At 39.9% G+C, this 9,716-nt stretch overlaps 1 long non-coding RNA gene and 1 other non-coding gene across 3 annotated transcripts; one reads left to right on the plus strand and one right to left on the minus strand.

Annotated features, from left to right (window-relative positions):
- Window positions 1-1,844: 1,844 nt before the first annotated feature.
- Window positions 1,845-4,992, plus strand: LOC123425290. Of its 2 annotated transcripts, none has more exons than XR_006621810.1 (3): window positions 1,845-4,004; window positions 4,503-4,636; window positions 4,720-4,992. It is a non-coding gene; the product is annotated as an uncharacterized LOC123425290 (long non-coding RNA). The 2 variants fall into 2 exon arrangements; XR_006621811.1 differs by having other exon boundaries at window positions 1,845-3,819.
- A 519-nt stretch (window positions 4,993-5,511) lies between these two features.
- Window positions 5,512-5,584, minus strand: TRNAK-UUU. Its single transcript has one exon. It is a non-coding gene; the product is annotated as a tRNA-Lys (tRNA).
- Between the last annotated feature and the right edge of the window lie 4,132 nt (window positions 5,585-9,716).

Consider the following 9,716-nt stretch of genomic DNA (forward strand, 5'->3'; position numbering starts at 1 on the left):
AAGTTGTTCGTCTCGTTGAAACAAACAAATTAGCTGTTTGGATAATCTTGATTTGAGATCATATGCAATCTCCACAACTGAGATAATGTGACAACCTTTGGTGTGCACAAAATTCTAGACCCACTTGTCCGAATTTGAAAAATTATGAGTACAAAATGACGTTACTTTTGCATGTGCTCATGCCATGGTATTATGAAATAGGGTAAAAAGTATCACGACATTTTGAAAAAGGTTTCACGTAATTATCTTTGTAGTTGGTGGATCTACTATGATGTTTCTTAGACATTCAAGTCCAACTATGAGGTTTCTATTGACCAATCATCTTCTTTGTACATGTAACTTAGGAAAATGGAATACATCATCTACTTCATCATTACGATTGAAAACATAACTTCATATTTTCACTTGTCATGTAATAAATTACTTTTTCTACTTTGTAAATACCTAAGAATGGGTACCTTGCGAAGTACAATCCTAAAATATTTATGCAATACACTCCCTAAATTTTTCTACATAAACAAGAGAAAATACTAGAAAAAGAATCATTTTGTGAGTTTTTCAAGATCTCATCCGCTACTTTTTAAGGTTTAAACGACATTTTTCATCAAAAAAATGTTGAACGTGCTAGTGATTGATGTATAAATGGAAAAATATTCGACTCTGCAAGATTCGAACCCATAACCTCGCTCTTACATACGCGTTCGACTAAGAGGTTTATCACTAGGCTAGTGTGTCATTAATGATTATAGTATTTAGCAATATGTGCGATTTGAATTGTGGTCATGTGAATCATCCATAGAGAGGTTTACCATTGAGTTGGTGTTTTATCAACGTTAAGACTTTATAGATCAATTGTTTTTAATAGATCGAATGACACTACATGCATAGTTTAATGAAAATCAAACAAAAAACACGTTCTCCTACATAAACAAATCTACGGAAAAGAAGAAAAATTCATAGGTCCAATTATCACACAGATTAAAGGCATGGTACTTGCAATTTAGGTTTATTATACCAATTATAATGTAGAGGTCTTCCTTACAGTCTTCGTCGATGGAATGTGACAAATACACTCTTTGTTCTTCTCCCGAGGAAGATATGGTAGGTGGAGGTGAAAGGGCATCAAGCGGCCAACATGCGAGAGATTATGTGTCCTATGGTTAAATAGGATGTTTGAATGAGGAGCTTAGGTTCGGATATCCAAAGGATCTTGAAAGGCATGGATCATCAGGACTCGAGGTCTTTTCAGATCCTACTACATCCTCGACGTACCGTGAGCCGATCAATTATCTCGACGTCTTTCCTTACGGGCAAGATGTGATGCGTTACCGTCGTGTAGGTTGTTCGCCAATGGGAGACGAGTGATGGATCCAAACACAAATGCATTAGGTTAACAAAGTATCGATTCACTATTAATAAAGATAATTTTTAGACCGTATTTCAAATTATAAAATTATAAAACATTAGAAAGCATATACAAATTCAAACTGTACAATCATTGTGTGGCATTTTTTTAAACGCGCAAGAATTCATTCTTTAGAAACATGTCATAATTTCGTTCTTTAGAAATACGTCACAATTTACCATAGATGGAATCCCTTGAGTCAAACCATCGCACTTATGTGCCTTCAAGAATCAACACTTATGTACATATATGTGTTATGTACCTATTTCACATATTTTAGATCTATCAATTCTAAAAAAAAATCTAAAATCCGCCATTAATTTGCATAATCATCAGATGAAATATTTTAGAGGTCACGCCATTGAGATCCAAAATTAAAGCGATGGGGTCATATAAGCAACTAAATATACCCTTTTGGAGCTAAATCCATGCCCGTAACCCTATCTCTCTCCCTCCCCGTGATATTTCCTACCTCTATCTCGTGTGGTGGCGAGGGAAGTTAGATCTAAGTCTACCTTACCTCTACCATGACGGCCACCGCACCCCTCCCTTTGGCTCCCTCCTTCCCTTTCTACATCCCTCCTGAGCTAGCTAAGATCTCCGACGAGGCCGTTGCTCTGAGGCCGCGTGTTGGTCGCCGTCGGGATCCAAGGATCCGGTGCCTCTACATCTCTGTCACGAGAACATCACGACGTAGCGGCCTCCTCATGCTTTGCGCGGCGAGCACTTCGATCTCTTCCTCCCGTCGTCGCTTTGCGAGGGCTGGCTCTTCCGACGTGCTCCTCCAATGGATCTAGCTGGCACGTCAATGCGCGACTCGAGAGAGGCAACGGCTGCCTCTCTTCCTCCCGGTGCCCCAGCGAGACCCATCCGTCTCGGGTGAGATACGACGATAGGTTCCCTCTCCGCCTCCTTCCGAGCACGACCACACCCACACCCACACAGCCATGTGGCTGCGCACTTTCGGAGGACGACTACACAGATCAATCCCAGGTTGGTATGTGCTGCTATTATCAGAGGTGCCCCTTTTGGCTAATACAATTTCGTTTTTGTTCAATACCCTGGTCACTCACGTTGGTTGGTGATAGCAAATATTTACACATGATGCATGCTGCCATCATCGAAGAACCCAGAAATCAATAAGTCTAATGCTAGTTGCTGAATCTTTCTGCGATTTTGGAAACTACATATTGGTTGCAACCATCCAACCTTGTACGTCTTGCAGCCCTGATAGCATCCAACAAGTTAATAGCAGTGTAGCACAATTCTCTACCTGATTCCCATAATTCTCACCACCAGGTTTGGGAAATTTACTTATCAGCAATTGTTGGGGACGGTAATCTATCTGAAGGTGAGCACTTGCGCACTAATAACAGAGCAACTTGACTAGAACAAATTAAAATGTAGGACCAGCTTCACGCAACCTACACATTACTTACCATCACATATATCCTGACAGCTACAACTTAATCAATGATGGTATCCAATCTGCTGGTGAGCACTTTCCCAAACATCCGTCCATGCTCACTCACTGCCATTATGCTTACAGATTCTTAAGCTTATACAACACTTTTTTTTAGAATCAACACTAAAAAAATCAAACATTGTTTGTAGTCTCCATACAGCTACACTATTGATTTATCTCTCAACCAAGAAAGCTTATAGGGAGTTTCTCCATGGTGCTAGCCTCTGCTACCATTTTGCAATATGATGCAAGTTTTGTTTGGAAAATAAAACAAATTCTGCCTGATTGAGCAATGGTATCAGTAAAATTTTGAATTAGCAAAGCTGATGACTAACTCCATGTCGCTATACTCCTCCTTGTTAAACTGTTGTAATGTCCAGGCTGATCCTCGCTGGTCGCTACCTCCGTCCTGTCCTAGCGCATGTGTTCTCATTGCACTTTCCCATCTGCTCCACACCCTGCGTGCGCTGCTGCTACCCACATGTGTGCGCGTCCGTAGCTATCTTCCGCCCCTTGAGTGTGTCCAGCGCGAGCGCCTTTGCTATTGTATCCCTAGACAATGAGACGAAGACCCCTTATAAAGCATTACTACTATTTCTATAATTTCTACTTGTTCTTTTTGTACAATGGTAGTAGTTGGGTGTGATGTTGTAGCTAAGTAGCTAGTTATGTTCTACATGGCACACACACATAGACAAATCTTAATTAGCTAGTTATGATCAGATGATAAATAGTACCGTTCTTAATATTCCCTTGATTGTGAGATTTCCTAATTAACTTGGTTGTGATTCATGTTCCATGGTTGACTTCACGGTGTTCTGGACGGTGGTGCATATATTGCTATGAAGGTAAGAGAAGGTGCAGCAAGTGTTGTGAAGGTATGAGAAGACAACCAATATGATCACGCTAGGTTCTAAATATCGAACTTCAGGTCTACCGACATTATGATGTACGGTGATGCATCATTTTTATTAGTACTAACAGAACAAGGCAATTAACTTATCTTTGCTTGATTACAAATCGTGTTTTCTCTCTTCCAACTAGGTACATGACTTTTAGATGACTGGCTTTGTTTTCTTAAGTAACTCCTAAGGCTATACTTTCTCTCCAAGCACTATGCTTATCCAATAATACGTAAGTTAGGCATTTTTACAAATGTATTGGTTTGTATATAACAATTACTTAAAGTCGATGTGAGGCTAGAAACTCGTGTTCATGTTGAGGTATAGTTGATTGTTTGATTGTTATGCTGGATTCTGATCTTGCTTGTTCATGTCAGAAAGTAGTACGAGTGACATGCGAGTACACTTTAGAAAACTAGTATGCTAGCAAGAGTTTAGCATAAACTAGTAATGGTGCATGTTAACCGGTGTTTGCGTTATTGTCCTTCTTCTTTTAAAACTAGTGTATCCCTAACATAGTGAATACTCATGACAATCTTCCGGAACTATGACCATGTGTATTTATTGACATATTGTTCATGCATATTATATCATCACTGTCATTGAATGCTAATATCCATCATATTGTTGGTTCCAAAGCAATTCTAAAGACATTGACATATCCAAACAAGCGAATGTTGCACATGTTGCTATTCGGAGTACTGATCCCAAGCTGGTGTTGTTGACTTAGGTGCCGAATTTTCACTTGTGCGCATAGATGGATCTATTCTGGACACTGAAGAATTAGTAAGGGAAGTATGTGATTGCAAGACAATTGGTGATGCTTTTTCTTTCGGATGCTTAACTTCTTGGCTGTTAACTTTTGTAAGTTCTTTTTCTTCTATATTCTAAAACCATATTTGTATACATTTAATCATATAACTGTAAGGTCCAATTTTGTTTTTCAGATTTGAGAGAAGCATGACTGAGTTGCAGCAGCTGAATTCTTTGGTTGGATCAAGAAAATATAATTTGAAGATTGTACTTAGTTTATATTAGTAGATTGATAAATGTAATATCATTCATAAGATCTTTTCCTTTGATCAAATTGATGCAAATGATATGGTGTAATATTCTTCATAAATGTGTTTCCTAGTCATTAGGTATGGATGATATATTGTTGCACCAGTACTATTGGTATTTATTTATTGTAATGATTATGTATCCTACACTTTTGTATATTTGTAATAAATATCTTAGAATTTTTCAATTTGCATATGTGTTGCACTTTAATTTCTATATCATACTCATTTGTTACGAACAAAGAGACGCTAGAGATTCTATGAACTTCAGATCGATGCCATTCACTAATCTCAATCGTCTTTCTATGGATTTCTGGGCCGATGGGCGATAAACCTTAAAAGTAGCTGCTACGGGCTCCCAATATATTGCGGGGTTCATCATGACAGGGGCTTTTGCTCATGGAGCAATTTTTTTATTAGGGATTACAATCCGGAACAGAATGAGGATAATGTATTGGCAAGAATGTTAGACCATAAAGAAGCTATCATATCTCATTTAAGTTGGGCTAGCCTCTTTCTAGGATTCCATACCTTGGGCCTTTATGTTCATAACGACGTCATGCTTGCTTTTGGTCGAAGTCGAGATGTTGATGAGAAAGGGGCTTTTCTCAAGGCCAAAGAGTGCTCTTTGAAGGCTACTATGCATCCTTACGAATACAAGAGTGGTTTTTTTTGTTTTGGGTATAGCAGGACTTGAACCTGCGACCATTAGGTTAAAAGCCCAATGCTCTACCAACTGAGCTATACACCCGATTTTACAAGAAGGCTTGGTGCGGAAAAGAAAAGAGGGCGGCCTGGCCCCTTTTCTTCTTATCATATCACAAGGGCGGATGAAATATCAGTAATTTTCTATTTACTGGTTGATCCCATCTTTTACGGAATCAATTCCTTTTTTGAATGTACAAAAATTTTGGGAGTTCAGCATGTCTGGAAGCACGGGAGAACGTTCTTTTGCTGATATTATTACCAGTATTCGATACTGGGTTATTCATAGCATTCCTGAGAAAGGATCTTGGCTATGAAAAAAAATGGATCACTAGCTTGCGCAGCAAATTGAATGAAACTTTCGTCCGAAGTAAACATTTCAGTCTGGTGTTCGTTATACCATTTAAGGGCATCATCTAAGTTCGAGAACTTTTGATACTTAAAGGCTGCAGCACATGCTAAGTGTTGACTGAGATTCTTTTTTTCCGACAGGTGGTTTTGTGCTTGAGGTTGAGGATGATCGGACCATTATTGCAGGGGTGGGGCTCGGCCTCCGAACCGTACGTGGGACGAGTTTCTGCCTCATACAGCTCGGGCCGAAGACCGGGGAAGTTGAGGAGAGATGGGGAGACCCAACTGCTGCCGGTCGGGACGGACAGGAAAGGGGGGGAATCCTACCCAAACTTGGAAAAGAACTATTCTATTTGGCACTTGAGAAACCGATATAGGATTTAGGTCGTCCCGACCAGTAACAAAAGGGAAATTGGGCCCATTCACAAGAAATGAGAATTCTCGTTCGTATAGTATAAAAGAAGGAGGTCGGCACCGTGCTTTGGACAAATTGACTTTCTTCGCCATTCTCCTTTTTCATCTATATACACAATTCTACTTGATTTGCCCTTGAATAGTAAGCCCCGGAATTACTAAATTGTATGGTTGTTTTCCGCGTGGTGAGCAGGATCCAACCCATCGAGCGGTGGCCCTATCCAACGGTTGGTTCTTGTTATAATGGTTGGGGAGACCGGAGAAATAAAGAAGTGTGGGGGAGAAGCAGCCGAGCTCATTCCCTTCGCTTCCTGGGCCCAAAGCAGTGCTTTGTTTCCTGGCCAAATCAAGGATTTGGGGCTGATTGCAAAAGATATCTGAATAGAAAGATAGATCCATCCATCTATCCAGATATCTAAAAAAGAATCGATTTCAATTTCATGAAACCTTTGATTCAAAGAACTGCGCTTAGCCCCCCCGCTCATGAAACGGCTCTGCAAGAAAGTCTAGCCCTATCAACACCTTCTGATCCTAGTTGGCTCGAGTAAGGCAGGCTACTTCTAAGCAATCTAGAGAACATTGAACCTCATTGAAAAGAAATAACTTCCGGCCAACATAAAGATCCAGCAACCTTTTGCCTGACCTCGGCTCTGACGCATTCCTCCTAGCCTAGATTTTCACTACATTATTTGGGATCAATGCCTACTTCTTGAACTTGAAATACCTGTATCCCTTCTTCGGCTGCCAGTGGCACTATTTCTGTTCAAGACAAACCTTTTATGGTAGTTTCACTCCGATTGCGGGAGGGAAGCAGGGCTATAGAAATCAGTTCAGAAAAGGACTGATTGATAGACTTAATTTTACGGAGAAGAAAGGAATATTCACAGCATTCATCACTTCTATATTTTACTATGATTTTTCGAGCGTGTATAGAGCCTATCTAGCTCTATTTCCCGTGAAAGAATGTTTCGTTGGAAAAACCAACGCCGACGTCAAGATCAGTCTCCTTTCTCTTTTCGGGAGCAGAGCTGAAAAAGATGGGAAATTCCAATGATTCTTCGTTCATTAGAATGTCGATTCCTCACAATCGCTCTTTGTGATGCTGCGGAACCATGGCAATTAGGGACCAACATCATAATTGAATAATTAATCATTTGAGCTAGTGCAGCAATTTTATGAATTAAATATACATTCAACAAAATATGTACCTAACTCTGTGTTTACCAAAAGAAAAAATGCCTTAATTTTATTGAGATGCTAATATAGTATTCTTAATAATGACGTTACTAGGGTGACATAATGTGTTACTATGGTAATGACAAGTATACATTATAATGTTACAATATTTGGATATTATGTTACTAGTTATGCTTTCAAGCTAAAAAAGTTGTTACCAGTTGTGTTACTATATTTACAAAAGTGTGTTACCACAAATGGCTCGTCTCTCTAAAAATATGTTACCATGGTTGTTACTATAGGTAAATAATGTGTTACCAGTATATTTAGTAACACATGATATGCATGTTACTGCAACTTAATTGTAACACAATTTTTAAAATATGGTAACAACTGTGATGTGTGACAGTGGACACGACTTAGTAACACGGTCTAATGAAACACATTTCAAAATATGTTACTGCATGACGTAGTAACACCTTTTTGGGCCTGTAGTAACATAAAATGGTGTTACAAAAGCTATGTTCTGTTGTAGTGGCCCTGGTCGGACATGGGACCGGGAAGCTCCCTATGTCGTCAGTCTATTTCTCCTTTGCCGTCAGCTGGCTGACGGCTTAGATAAAGCGGACAACATAGATTTTCTATGTCGTCAGCCACGCCTATGCCTTCAGCATTGTTTTTGGCTGAGGGCAAAGTCCCTATGCCGGCAGCCCCGTGAAATTGTTGTCGACAAATTATGTTTTTCCAGTAGTGTGAAGGGGTATTTATAGCCCAGGTGAAAATGGTCCGTCCCAAAGATTTCGGACAAAACTACCCTGACTCTTCCTCTCCGCTCGACAAGTGTCATCCACGTATTAAGAGGCGGAGTTAGTGGGAGATCATGGTTATCCACACGTGGGTAGTGGGAGTGGTTTGAGTGGCAACGGCCAAAAAATTTGATAAGAATTTTTTGAACATTTTGTTCGTAGATTCGTCAGCTAACAAGGACTCACTAAAGACTTTGAACGGGTTTCAAGTAGAATGCATATGAAGAATTTGAGAACAAACTCGGTTGAGCTTGGAATAGACAGGGAACGGGTCCGATCACTTTCTCTTAGAAGAAAAACCAACTTGAAGACCTAGCAATAAGTGAATGATGTTGAGGATTTTGGAAGCTCAAGCATAAATGTATATGTATATAGTCAATGAAGAACACATGTTGAAATTTTTGAAGAATTTGAACTTTTTAAGGAATTTGCGAACTTGAGGAATTTGAAATTTTTGAAGAATTTGAAGGTTTGAAGAATTTGCAAAAATCTCAAAATTTGATGAATTTCAACTTGGGTTGGTGGCATAACCCATTGTATAAGAATAATGATTTCACACACCACGTACAATTGTCGTAGGGTACTAAGAATCATAGAACACCATACTGTTAAAGGGGGTCGAGGTAAAACTATGGAAAGAATTTCCTCATGATGCTCAACCCAAACCTACACCTACCAAATCCTCAAAGTGAGAAACATGAGAGACATGGGGACTTTCACAGTTGAAAGTTCTGACCGTTGCCGCGCCACGCGTCACCTGCCCTAAATCTTATCCACCCAACGGTCATATCATGAAGGGCATTTATGTCAAATCATGCCGGGATGCTCGCAGGCAATAAATAGCCACCCCCACAACCACTAGCTGGTTGGCTGCTCTGAGAGAAACTGACACTAGTCATTTAGAGCAACCCTGAAAGTGCGTTATATTGACTAGAGGGGGGTGAATAGGAGATTTTTAGAATTTCATCACTAAGGAAATTCCTTGTGAGGAAAGTCCTCAGTTATGAACTGTGTGCATCGGATATAGTACAGGATCAGGAGTGCAAAAAGGACTACAGCAAAGTACTCGATGAGATTTTTGAGATTCGGTTTGCATAGTTCGCAAGTACAGAGTAAGCAGGTGAAGATTAACTCAAGTGAAGAATTTGAGGTTGAGGAAATTCAGAGAAAGTCTTCAGCCAAATTCTTCAAACATCACAGATGAAAATCTTGAACATACAATTGAGGAAATGAAAGAGTTGAAGAAATAGAACCCGTAGCTCGATGAAGACAGTTGTTGATGACCCAGTTCCAACTACTCTGACAGTTGTACGTCTGGTTCGGAGCGGCTTCAAATTGAAACCAAAATGACACGCAGTCCCAGTACATACAGTACCTACCGTATTCCCCTTGAGCTAAGGACACACAGTCCTCGCCCAACACTATGGTATG

The sequence above is a fragment of the Hordeum vulgare genome, chromosome 2H (assembly GCF_904849725.1).
Source record: "Hordeum vulgare subsp. vulgare chromosome 2H, MorexV3_pseudomolecules_assembly, whole genome shotgun sequence".
Classification (NCBI taxonomy): domain Eukaryota; kingdom Viridiplantae; phylum Streptophyta; class Magnoliopsida; order Poales; family Poaceae; genus Hordeum; species Hordeum vulgare.